Source organism: Alnus glutinosa, chromosome 5 (genome assembly GCF_958979055.1).
Source record: "Alnus glutinosa chromosome 5, dhAlnGlut1.1, whole genome shotgun sequence".
NCBI lineage: Eukaryota > Viridiplantae > Streptophyta > Magnoliopsida > Fagales > Betulaceae > Alnus > Alnus glutinosa.
In genome coordinates, this window is record NC_084890.1 from 24,988,275 (window position 1) to 25,000,621 (window position 12,347).

Here is a 12,347-nt window from a genome sequence, read left to right on the forward strand (position 1 = left end):
GTTGTGTTGCAGCATTGTACTACAACACAATCTTTTTCCCTCTCGAGAGAACCCAATTCCTCTCCGGGTCCCTAATTATTTCATAATAAATGCTCCCGTCTGGATTGTACCCTAATCAAAGAATAGTTCACATTTAATTTAATATACTAAAAAACTAAATTATATTTAATAAATGAAACAATTTTATATATGTTATTTTCAAACTTAATATTAATTCTTAAGTTTATTAATATGGGTTTCAATGATGTATAAATGTGTACTTACCCATCAACCGAATCTGGTCAGTCTGTATGCGTTGGGTCGTTGGGTTGCCTGCATGCTCCTCCCCAACCCCTTCACCAGGGGGAGGCTGCTGATCGTCATCTGAAAGCATATCCTGGGGGCTATCGGGGGCCAACTGATCGGGACCCAACATCACAAAGTCCCCCACATGGGGCATCTAGCTCTCCCCGAGATCCGGCCCTAACTATCCTCTAAAAGTGGCACTTGTGTCTTCCCCGAAATCGGAGCCTGGCTCCCCCCAGGCGCCGAGCCCTGGCTCTCTCCCGATGTCGACATCTGTCTCACCCCCATAGCCGGCATCTGCCTCTCCCCCGGTTGTGGCAGCGGAAACCTATCAGCCTGTGTCTCACTATCAGATCCACATGGCGTAGGTCCAGTATAAGTGTATGGAAAGTACGACATATTAGCCCAATGTGGGCTGATCCCATCATGACCCTCTTGCACCCACCATCGAGTCGCATGACCCGGTGAGGTGATCCCCATTTGCAAGAACGTCGACGGAACAGAATATGGAGAAGAAAAATATCCAGCTGAGTTGGTCTGCCCATGATCTGACACGGTCATCCCCGCTGTACCCGACAGGAATGGTCTATAAGCTACATCTGGGTGGTGTGGACACAGCGCCGTATGCAGTGACGCTTGAGCTGTGGATGTGGTTGTGGAGGGCACGGGTAGGAGCGGTGCCTGATGTGCACAAGGAGGGGGTCTCTGATCCATCAATACATGCGAACAAATGTATACAAATTATTAAAGACTTTAAGATTAAAATGTTAGTAAGGAACATGCAAATTATACAATGATTGCATTTAAATAATTATTATATGTTACAAATTATAAATGTATATTTAGTTTAAGCGAATTGTACCAACAATGAATATTATAGAGATCCAACGGGAGCTTCAATCGGATCAATGTCAGGCTTGTTGTGCTCGAATTAATCATTCATATCATGTAGGTCAGCAGTGGCTAATAAGAGCGGTACACACTCGTGATAGGTTGCACCTGCATCATTACTCCCTTCCCCCTGACCAACGTCGTACACATTTCGCGGTTTAGTCGTCATGGCACAAACCCAATTTGGGTTCCTTCCATCTTCGATGTAAAATACTTAGTCTACCTGAGATGTCAGCACGTAAGGCTAATCAGTAATCAGTTCTCCCCTGTGGACGAGGTGATTGAAGTTGACAAACATTAGGTCATAATCGTCTATTCTGAATCCCCTATCTATCGTGGGGTCCGCTCAATTGCACTTGAATAGGACGTACGTGGTCCCATAGTACTCAATCTCAACTATATCGGTTAACTGCCCATAGTATGTTTCGTCTTCAACGGTTGGCACACATACGCCACTGTTCTGAGTCCTCCTTCCCACATCATGGGCAAGTTTGTTTATTCTGTTTAAAATTTGTTTCAAAAAAAATACAAAACAATTTATAAATATATTCACGACATATTTATTATTTTTACAGTTTATATATTTGTAACACAAATTATTGATTATAATTTTGGGTGAAATTGTTGGTTACGATCATTTTATTATAAAGTTAAAATGATGGCGAGTTTGTTTATTCTGTTTAAAATTTGTTTCAAAAAATACAAAACAATTTATAAATATATTCGCGGCATATTTATTATTTTTACAGTTTATATATATTCGTAACACAAATTATCGATTTTAATTATTGATTTTAATTTTGGTTGAAATTTTTAGTTACGATCATTTTATTATAAAGTTAAAATGATGACGAGTTTGTTTATTCTGTTTAAAATTTGTTTCAAAAAATACAAAACAATTTATAAATATATTCCCGGCATATTCATTTTTTTTACAATTTTTATATATTCGTAACACAAATTATTGATTATAATTATTGATTTTAATTTTGGTTGAAATTTTTGGTTACAATCATTTTATTATAAAGTTAAAATAATGGCGAGTTTGTTTATTGTGTTTAAAATTTGTTTCAAAAAATACAAAACAATTTATAACAGTTTATATATATTCGTAACACAAATTATTGATTTTAATTTTGGTTGAAATTTTTGGTTACGATCATTTTATTATAAAGTTAAAATGATGGCGAGTTTGTTTATTCTATTTTTTTTAAAAAAAAAAATTGCCAAAAATGATAATAGCAACACAAATTCGTAACACAGTAAATTATATCACAAAGAAAAAAACTGTACGCATATTTCCCATGCATAATGACCAACCGCAGCAAAACCCAAAAAAATACACAACAATATATATACAAACCCAACAAAATTAGTAGCATTGCATGGAAAAAAAACAAAAAATAGTTTATTGTTAATTGCTAAATCCACGTACTGGAAAAGAAAAACAATTAAGAAAATATCTAAACAAATACATTAAAATGTACCAAGTTTATTATAGCCAAAAAATAAAGAAAACAAAAATGTAAAAATTACTCACAATCATGTATTCTGTGGTGTAGTTTATGGTTCTTATATTTTTTGTACCTGTATTTTTGGGGAGAAAAAAAATAATAAGAGGAAAAAAAATACACCCGTTAGATTACATTGTATGTACAAACCGAGAGGGAGAGAGAGAGAGGGTACTGAATCCTTACCGGAGAGAGTGGCGCCGGCAAGAGTTTAGCGAGAGCGATATTATAGAGAGAGAGGGAACTGCACTTCCCTACTGTGCACTACTGAAAAGTGCTTAAATCGCCGGCCGGAGTTTACCTCCTTTAGGTTAGAGAGAGAGAGAGAGAGAGAGCGAGATATTAGAGAGCCGAGAGAGCTAGAGAGAGGGTACACCATGGACGGTGGATGAAACACGCCGAGGGGAAGGCCGGACACGCGGTGGTGGGGAGCTGGTCAGTGGTGCTGTGACAGAGAGGGAGAGAGAGAGAGAAGGTCGAAATGGGTAGCTTCCATACACAAACTGTATAATATTTTATGTAAATTTAAAATACTATATATAAATATATATATTTTTGGTGTTATTTGTAAAACACAAATGCGAACCCTAACCCTGAGAGTATGTACTATACATAGTACAAATTAAGCCCTAAGCCATAAAGCATAAATCATATATATATATATATATATATATATATATAGTTAGGGTATATATATATAGCAATATATAGAACATTTATAGCACTAAATTAGCGTTTAGTTTTGTACAATATGCATATAGCACTAAACTAGGATTAGGATTCTATTAGTAAAATATACCATTAACACTTGTATATATATACTATGCAATGACTTATACAAGATTTGACTAAATGATGAGAGTTGAAATAAATTAGTATTAAATTGTTAAAGTATAAAATAAAGCAAAATTTATTTGTAGTACGTCCACAAATGTAAATGCTAACCTAATTAGGGTTAGGGTTTACTTATAAGTATATATATAAGGAACTCAACCCGTAAACCCTAAGTATACAGGGTTTACGGATTGAGTTCCTTACACTTAGGGTTAGGTTTTAGGACTATGTGCTATATGTAAATATATTTACATATAGCACATAGTCCTAAAACCTAACCCTATGCGTATATATATATATATACGCATACTATATACTGCACAAATCTAAGGTTAGGGTATATACAAGTCATTATGCAAGTATATGATTTTAAAACCGCTTACGTGAATTATGCATGTATATAGTATTAATTATAGGTTTTGTATTTCTTTATATATTTTTCCTTTATACAAGGATTGTTAAGGCGATAGTGTACAAAACTAAAACTAATTGGGTGCTATATATATATATATATATATATAGTATATCTATAGCACTAAATTAGGGTTTAGTTTTGTACAATATAATATACATATAGCACTAAACTAGGGTTAGGGTTCTATTAGTAAAGTATACCATTAACACTTGTATATATACATGTATTATATTTATACAAGGACTTATACGAGATTTGACCAAATGTGGAGAGTTGAAATAAATTAGTACTAAATTGTTAAAGTATACAATAAAGCAAAATTTATTTGTAGTACGTCCACAAATGTAAACTACAAAATAATTAGAGTTAGGGTTTACTTATAAATATACCATATGTAAAGAACTCAACACGTAAACCCTAAGTATACTATTTACATATAGTACATAGCCCATAAACCCTAACCCTATGTGCATATACTATATATAGCCATAAACCCTAACCCTAAGTGTATATACTATATATAGCCATAAACCCTAACCCTAAGTGTATATATTATATATAGCCATAAACTCTAACCCTAAGTGTATATACTATATATAGCCCTAAACTCTAACTATATATATATATACACACACATACTATATATAGCACAAATCTAAGGTTAGGATATATATAGTAATAATAATAAGATTTAAAAAAAAAATAAAATTAAATACAAGAATTTATATGCATAGTGTACAAAACGAGTCATTATGCATGTATATAGTAATATTATTATGCATAGTGTACAAAACCCTAACTATATTTGTTTCTTTTTTTAATTTTGAAAAAAAAAAAAAACAGTTAGCCACATGGCATATTGACACGTGGCTCACATATGGCCATGTGCCTAAATTACACGTGGCCATTTGGCTACGAAAATTGGAACAAGTGCCCACATGGCCACGTGTAAATAATACACGCGGCCGAACGTCTTCCAAATGCATGCCGCCACGTTGTTAGTAAGACACGTGGCTATCTGGCCATGTGGCTACAGTAACTGCTACTGTAGCCACGTGGTGAATGGCAACTTCTTTTGTAGTGTTTATTGTCAAAAATTTTCCCTTTAATATTTCACGGGTAGCAACGGACATGTTTGAGAAGTTAACAATGGAAGGAGCTTTACAAAGTTGTAGATGCTTTGTTTAAAGTAAATGAAAAGGGTTTAGTAAAGCAGTGGATTAGAAGAAAACAGGTGTGGACTTGAGGAGTCACACGACTTACAAAGCTCGATTTCCTAAGGATGTGTGGCAAAAATAACTTAAAATGGGCAAAAATAGAGAGATGGCATTAGAAATGTCAAGAACATATGCGTTTCATTTGTTTTGTATTGCGTTTGGCAGAATTTGTTTTGTATAGAATATAGTGTGTTTTGTTTATATTAGTAGGCTATTGTGTTAGTCAAAGTGGGTTGTTCTAATAAAAGGAGCAAGAGAATGTTAGCTTCAAGAGCCATATCATTCAGGACTTCAGGTAAAGCATTGCGAGAAGGTCGAGAAGCACACAATTCATCCAATTGAAATTTTTCAATTTCAGTACAGAAACTAAGACCTTTTTTATTTTTATTTTTATTTTTCATTTTTCAATTTTTGGACAATGGTTTTCTATTACTTTTTTTTTTTTTTTCCAAAAACTCTTTTCACTTTTACTTATTGATTTTTAATTTGAAGGAATAATAAAAATATCAAAACTGGGTTATGTTTAATTTATTTAAAATTTGCCTTTATACTTTAACCTCTACTTAAGAAAAAAAATAATTATGTGGCCCCCTCCCATTAAAATGCCTGGCTCTGTTCCTGATAGTAAGGCGAATATTAATTTGTCTCTTAGATAAATATTGTCTCTCACTTATACAATAAATTTTGCAATAAGGAATACAACAATTCTACATGTTCTCAGGATACAATACTACCCCAATGTAGTTGGTGTGCATAATATTATAAATTCTGAACACTATTCTGAATAAGAAATTCTGTAATAGCAGAAAAGTAGAAGAGAAGAAAAGATGCAATAAAAGTGTTGAAAAAAAAATATTTTATAAATTAATAAGCAGTTTATGACAGCTTCTGACTGTTGAAACAACAGTTAGAAAACATTTTGCTAGGAAAGTACTCAAACTTAGCATATATAAAGGCAGGTTGTATTATTTTTAAATTCAGTTTTTGAAGTATCAATAAAATTTCAATATTTCAGAGTTATTCTCAGTTTGCTTCTTTGGGGCGACTATGATATTTATCTTCCCTAATACTTATTTTCTCTCTTCTTGAGTTTCATTTTCAATCTTCAATTCTTAACTTCTACTCCTATCAAATGTTGTCAGAACAAACATAGTTCTGCCCGTCGTCAACCATCAAATTAAATTGATAGGCTAGAGACGACTCCATTTTTGGGATGCAAAATTACTAATTAAGTTTTTCTAACCTCTTTTATTTTTCAATTGATATATAACATGGATAATTTACATAATCTTTCTTGTGACATTGTCGATCTTAGATAGCATTTTATCAATTTGAATTTTGAAAAACTTTTTTATATAGAAGCAATTGTAACATGAATTCTCTAAAGAATTATGTAATCTTGTCTTTTTATATAATTTATTATGTCACTTTGAGTACTTTCTTCTATTTGTAAAACTTCTAGTACGTTCTGAAAAATAAATCTAAACCATCAATATGAGAATAAATATCATGTTTGAGAAAACTTTCAAGATTAAGACAATATTTTTTGCAAACTATCATCGTTTAGTAATTTTAATTTCTTGAAATTCAATAAAAAACTAAAAATACTTTTGTTTACAATAATTGACGCCTTTTTTTTTTTTTTTTTTCCTAATGACAAGGAACCCTTCAAAGGTAGGGTCGACATTTCGTATACCCACCCCTGTCGGTCAAACCCAGAGCGCCCTCTCCACAAGGATTAGATAATATTCTAGTTTCGCCGACAGACATGACTCCAAAGAATTGTTTGCATACAAGGAGATTCGAACCTTAGAACAAATGAGGATGCCACAAGACCAAGACCCTTACTACTTAAACCAACGTACCCCTATCGGTTTAAATCAGTCATGCAATTTCTTGAGATTAACCACATTTTTTTTTCTTCTACCAATGCTATTAATACAACTACTATATAGGGGCTTACTATAGGCCTTAGGCGTTTGCCTAACTCATCTAGTAGAAAGTCGGCCCCATGATAGGCCCATAAAAATTGAATTTTTTATTTTATTTTATTTTTGTCTATTTCGCATAAACTTGTTACCATCGAAGAGCTCATCCACAGAGAACTACGGCCATGGCAGAATCCATCGACTTAATTTCCGTTGATATGGAGAAGATCTAGCTATCTCGGTGGAAAGGAACATCTTATATGAACCGGCCGTGGTTCGGTCTCAATTATAGTCTATGGCGATCAAGACAAGCCAGCACTACTTAATTATCCTGATTTAGCTTTAAATCATGTGTTCAAGGATTATTTTTCTGTCCTGTAGCAGCTTCTTTGTTGCTCCACAACTTCTGCATTTACCATATCAGTCCCCTTGGGCATGAGTTAGGAGCTGCTGCAATTTGTCTCGAAGATTCTGTACCTTTTGTTGATGATTTAGCAGATCAGATCATTGAGGTTCTCAACTTTTTTGGGCTCGGTGCAGTGATGTGCATGGGGGTAACAGCAGGTGCCTACATCCTTACCCTATTTGCAATGAAATATAGGGAACGTGTTCTTGGTATGATCTGATCCCTTATCAGGTCTGGTTTGTGATGACATGATTTATGTTCCTGGCTTTGTGGTTAGTAATTAGGCATAAAAATGTAATTAATGTGGGGGAAAAGGTCGTGAATAAATTTTAGGGTTAAATATGTTTTTAATACCTGAGTTTTGAAAGCTTTATTTTTTGATACCTGAGTTTCAATTCGCATCACAGATCCCGTCCGAACGCTCATCTGTCCACAGTTCCAGCCTTCCAGACGACGTGCCATACCGTCCAGACGCCCGACAGACCAAGCATCATTCGTCCGAACGACGTGGATTTCCGTCCGGACCCTCCACTGTATCGTGAAACTTCTGTTCCAGCTTGCATCCGTCCGAACGTCTCAGCAGCCCGTCTAGACGACGTCTAGTGATCGATCAGCTTCAGATTTTCTTTCCAAGTTCAAAGAAGGGTAGATTGATGCAACCGTCCGAACGACGTGGATTCCCGTCCGGACGCGCTCATACATAAGGCAAGAATCGCAATTCAAATACAATCGTCTGGACGTCAGTCAGCTTGGTCCGGACTCGCATTCAACAGATATGGAAATTGCGTATTCAACTTCAACCGTCCGGAAGCCTGCCTATCATGGTCCGGACGCGCGCTAAACAGATATGGAAATTGCGTGTTGAAGATCAACCGTCCGGACGCCCATCCCCCTTGGTCTGGACGCGCGAAGCCTTATATGAAAATTACTTGCGGCGGACGTGCGACCGTCCGGATGACAGTACCTCACTGTCCGGACGCGGCTCTCAAACAGGAAAGATTTTTAGCGAAAATCTCAGAAATTCTGGTCGCATAGTTGTCCGTCCGGACGGCTCATGTCCACCGTTCGGACGGCGTCCGTACTTATCACAGCAGTCGCTCATTTGAACCCTCAGCCTATAAATAGAGGCTCCTAGGCATTGAGAACTGCAAGAATTCGGTATTGAATTCCATCAGAGCTTAGAGAGTTATTTTGTGAGGTTATTGGAGCTTATTTGTTCTCTCTCAAGCCATTGCAAGTGTGTTGTTGCTGCGCTATAACCGAATTCTTGCAGTTCTCAAGCCTAGGAACCTCTATTTATAGGCTGCAGGTTCAAATGAGCGTTTGGCTTGATAAACCTAAGCACTGTCCGGACGGTAGACATAAGGCGTCTGGATGGACAACTATGCGAACGACTTTCCAAAATTTCGCTGAAATTCTTTCCTGATTTTAGCCGCATCTAGACAGTGTTGCCTTGTCATCCGTACGGTCGCACTTCAGCTACACGCAATTTTCATATTAAGGCTTTGCACATCTGGACCAAGGGAATGGTCGTTCGAACGGTTGACTTGATGCACGTAATTTCCATATATGTAGCTCGCGCGTCCGAACCATGAAGGCTGGCGTCCGGACGTCAGAATTTTGAATGCGCGACTTGCCTTATGGAGGAGTGCGCCCAGACGGGAATCCACATCGTTCGGACGGTTGCAGCGATCTTCCCATATCTGTGTTTTGGAAAGAAATCCCATAGCTGGTCGAACACTGAGTGTCGTTCGGACGTGCTGCTAAAACGTCCGGACTTATGCAAGCTGGAACAATTCGAAGCTTCTTGACACAGAGGAAGGTCTAGATGGAAAGTTCTCGTCGTCTGGACGAATGATGCTTTGGATAGTTGGGCGTCCGGACGGTATATCACGTCGTCCGAACGGCATATCACGTCGTCCGAACGGCTGCAAGGGATCCGATTTCTCTGGCTTGTAGACTGTGAAGAATCTTCTAGAAGAACTCTGAATAGCTGAATCCCTATTTAAATGCATCATTACAAAGAAGTGATTTTGTCCAACATAATGTAGCCAATTACAAACTAACACATAGGAAGCGCAAGAAACTATCGTAGCCTCCATAAAAGATCCAGTATGATAGTACTTTTCTTTAAAGATACGGGACACTAGCGACTTGGGATTCAAAAGCAACCTTCAACCCTGCTTGGCAAGTAAGGCCTTATTAAAAACATGTAGATCCCTAAAACCCATCCCTCATTGACATTTGGATACTCCCAACCGCTCCCAACTCATCCAAGAGATTCGGTTATGATTCGCTTTGTGGCCCCACCAAAATTTATTCATCAAGGTATTGAGTGCCTTGCATAGGGTTTTAGGCAAGAGGAATACACTTACACTATAGGTAGGGATCGCCTGGACCACTGCTTTAATCAAGATCTCTTTCCCGGCTTGGGACAAGAATTTCGGGACTATATCTTACTTAACAACAATATGTTTTTACCCCAATCTCACTAAGCTTCTCCTTGAATGCCATGTTCCCAGTCCTTGGCGCACCAAATGAAATGACACTAATGGGAAGGCCAAGGATTGAGGTTGCAGCTTCATAGGCATTGAGGAGAGCCAAAGCACCGCCAAGGCTATGCCCAGCTTTGGTGAAGCTTATTTCTTCACCCTTTCCTTTGTACAACTCCATAAGCTTGTTCACTTCTTGCATGACTTGCTCAGAAGCACTCAACTTCTTATACCTTGTGAGCTCACTTTTCGATCTGTAAATGCTAAGAAACCCATGTTCGACCTTTATGTTTCCATTATGTTGATCATCATCTATACGCTCTAGCCTCATTTTAAGATCCGCGAACCACTCAGTTGGAGCAACTGTGCCGCGCCATGCCATGACAATGTCTCTTATTCCGATCCTTGCCGATTCTTCGTCATTGCTAACCGCAACATAGCCCATCTAGTTTGAATCTTTGCTCCACATTTCACCCAGAAAGGACCTCTCAAACCAACGCCGGACATCTACATGCGACATGGCATATATGTACTTGGTCACCTTGTAACCATGTCTGGTCAGGCCTAATTCTTCGAAAAGCTTGTGCCGGTTGTATCTGCTACTTCCACAATACTCCGAAAAGGGATCGAAGTCAAATGCATCGTAAGTTGCCTGAACAAATTCTCCGTATTTTACAAGCTCATGTCGAAGGCAAGGGTGGAGCGGGTTAAGAATCCTCCCAGTTGTGCAAACCATGAATTTCATTCCATTTTGTTGATATGTTTTCATTTGGAGACTTCGTCGGAGTCATATGATCACCCCAGTCAATAAAATCGGAAGCTGAGTATGGCAAATGGAGGAGTTGTGCTAGTGATTTGGTGCAACGAGAGGCACTTTTCTTAATGGTCGCTTCTTCATGAACCCTGATTCGGGAAAGTGGTAATGCCATGCTTGATGCACAAGTTAGATCTTGAAAATGAATCTGTTGCTTCATATGACTCCGACGAAGGAAGGATTTATTATTTATAAACTTTATGATGGAAATCTATCGCATTTGATTGTCAAGCGGTAGGTATATATGGAGCTTTGTCGTCAAGAAATGGATTGTTAGGCCAAGTCTTGTATAGGGTCATCGTTTTTAAAAGCCAGATGTTAGGATATTAGAGGAGGAATTAGACGTAAATGGCTGATGCTTCGTACTAGGTAGTTGGACTAGAATGTTTCAAGCCAAAGACAAGAACTGTCACATATATATACGTACGTACGTAGGGAAGCTGAGAGTTGGACTGGGTCTTCTCATGAGGTCGTATTCTCTAAAAGCCAATTGTTAGGATACAAGGGAAAAAAGTACAAGGGCTACTGTCTACTGATACAGTGATGCGCATGCAGTAGCTATTGTTTGTTTGTTTCAGTCAAATATAAGAATTTGGGAAATTTTTCTTCATCACATTATCCTACATCAATTCTACATCAAGACATATAAGGTGTAAGACCCATGCATATGGGTCTTATATATGTGAGTCTCATATACATAGGTCTCATATCCAATGTGTCTTGGTGTAGAGTTGATATAGAATAATGTGATGTAAAAATAACACATCCCTTATTTTTTGTTATTTGAGAGACGTACCTTTCGACGTGTTCAACAAAGGATGTTAATAACTTTGCCTTACTAAACCACTTTGGTACTTCTGTTACATTTTTCGTCCAAATATTAACGACCTGCCATGTGTCAACCGCTAAGGTTGACACGTGGCACTGTATAAAAAAAATTAAAAAATAAAATCTTTAAAAATTTATTAAAAATGATAAATTTTTTTTTTTTAAAAAAAAAAAAAAAATTGAAAAAAAGAAGAAGAAGAGGGGTAGTTGAGCCACCCTCCTTGGCCATAGGGTGGTTCGGCCACCCCATGGAAGAAGAAAAAAAAAATTATGGGTTTTGTGTTCTGCCACCCCCAGGCCCCAAGGACCACGACGGTGGTTCGGCCACCCCCAGACCAGCCGGCCTAGGGCGGTCCGAACCACCCCCGTGGCCCATAGGGATGGTTCGGCCACCCCATATGCAAACCCTTTAAAAGAAATTTAGAGGGTTTGGCCATTTGGGGTGGCCGAATCACCCCGTGGCCCTTGGGGGTGGTTCGGCCACCCCCAAGGGCTAAAACCCATCAAACAACTTCTTTTTTTCCTTTTCTGCCCGTGGGGGGTGGGGGGGGGGGGGGGGGCACTTCTTCTTCTTCTTCTTTTTCTTTTTTTTCAATTTTTTTTTTTAAAAAAAAAATTATGTTTTTTTAATTAATTTTTAAAGATTTTTATTTTTTATTTTTTTTATATAGTGCCACGTGTTAATATTTGGACGAAAAATGTAACAGAAGTACAAAAGTGGTTTTT

At 37.4% G+C, this 12,347-nt stretch overlaps 1 pseudogene; it reads right to left on the minus strand.

The window, feature by feature from the left end:
- Positions 1-462: 462 nt before the first annotated feature.
- Positions 463-10,908, minus strand: LOC133869154 (phospholipase A1-Igamma1, chloroplastic-like; annotated as a pseudogene).
- Between the last annotated feature and the right edge of the window lie 1,439 nt (positions 10,909-12,347).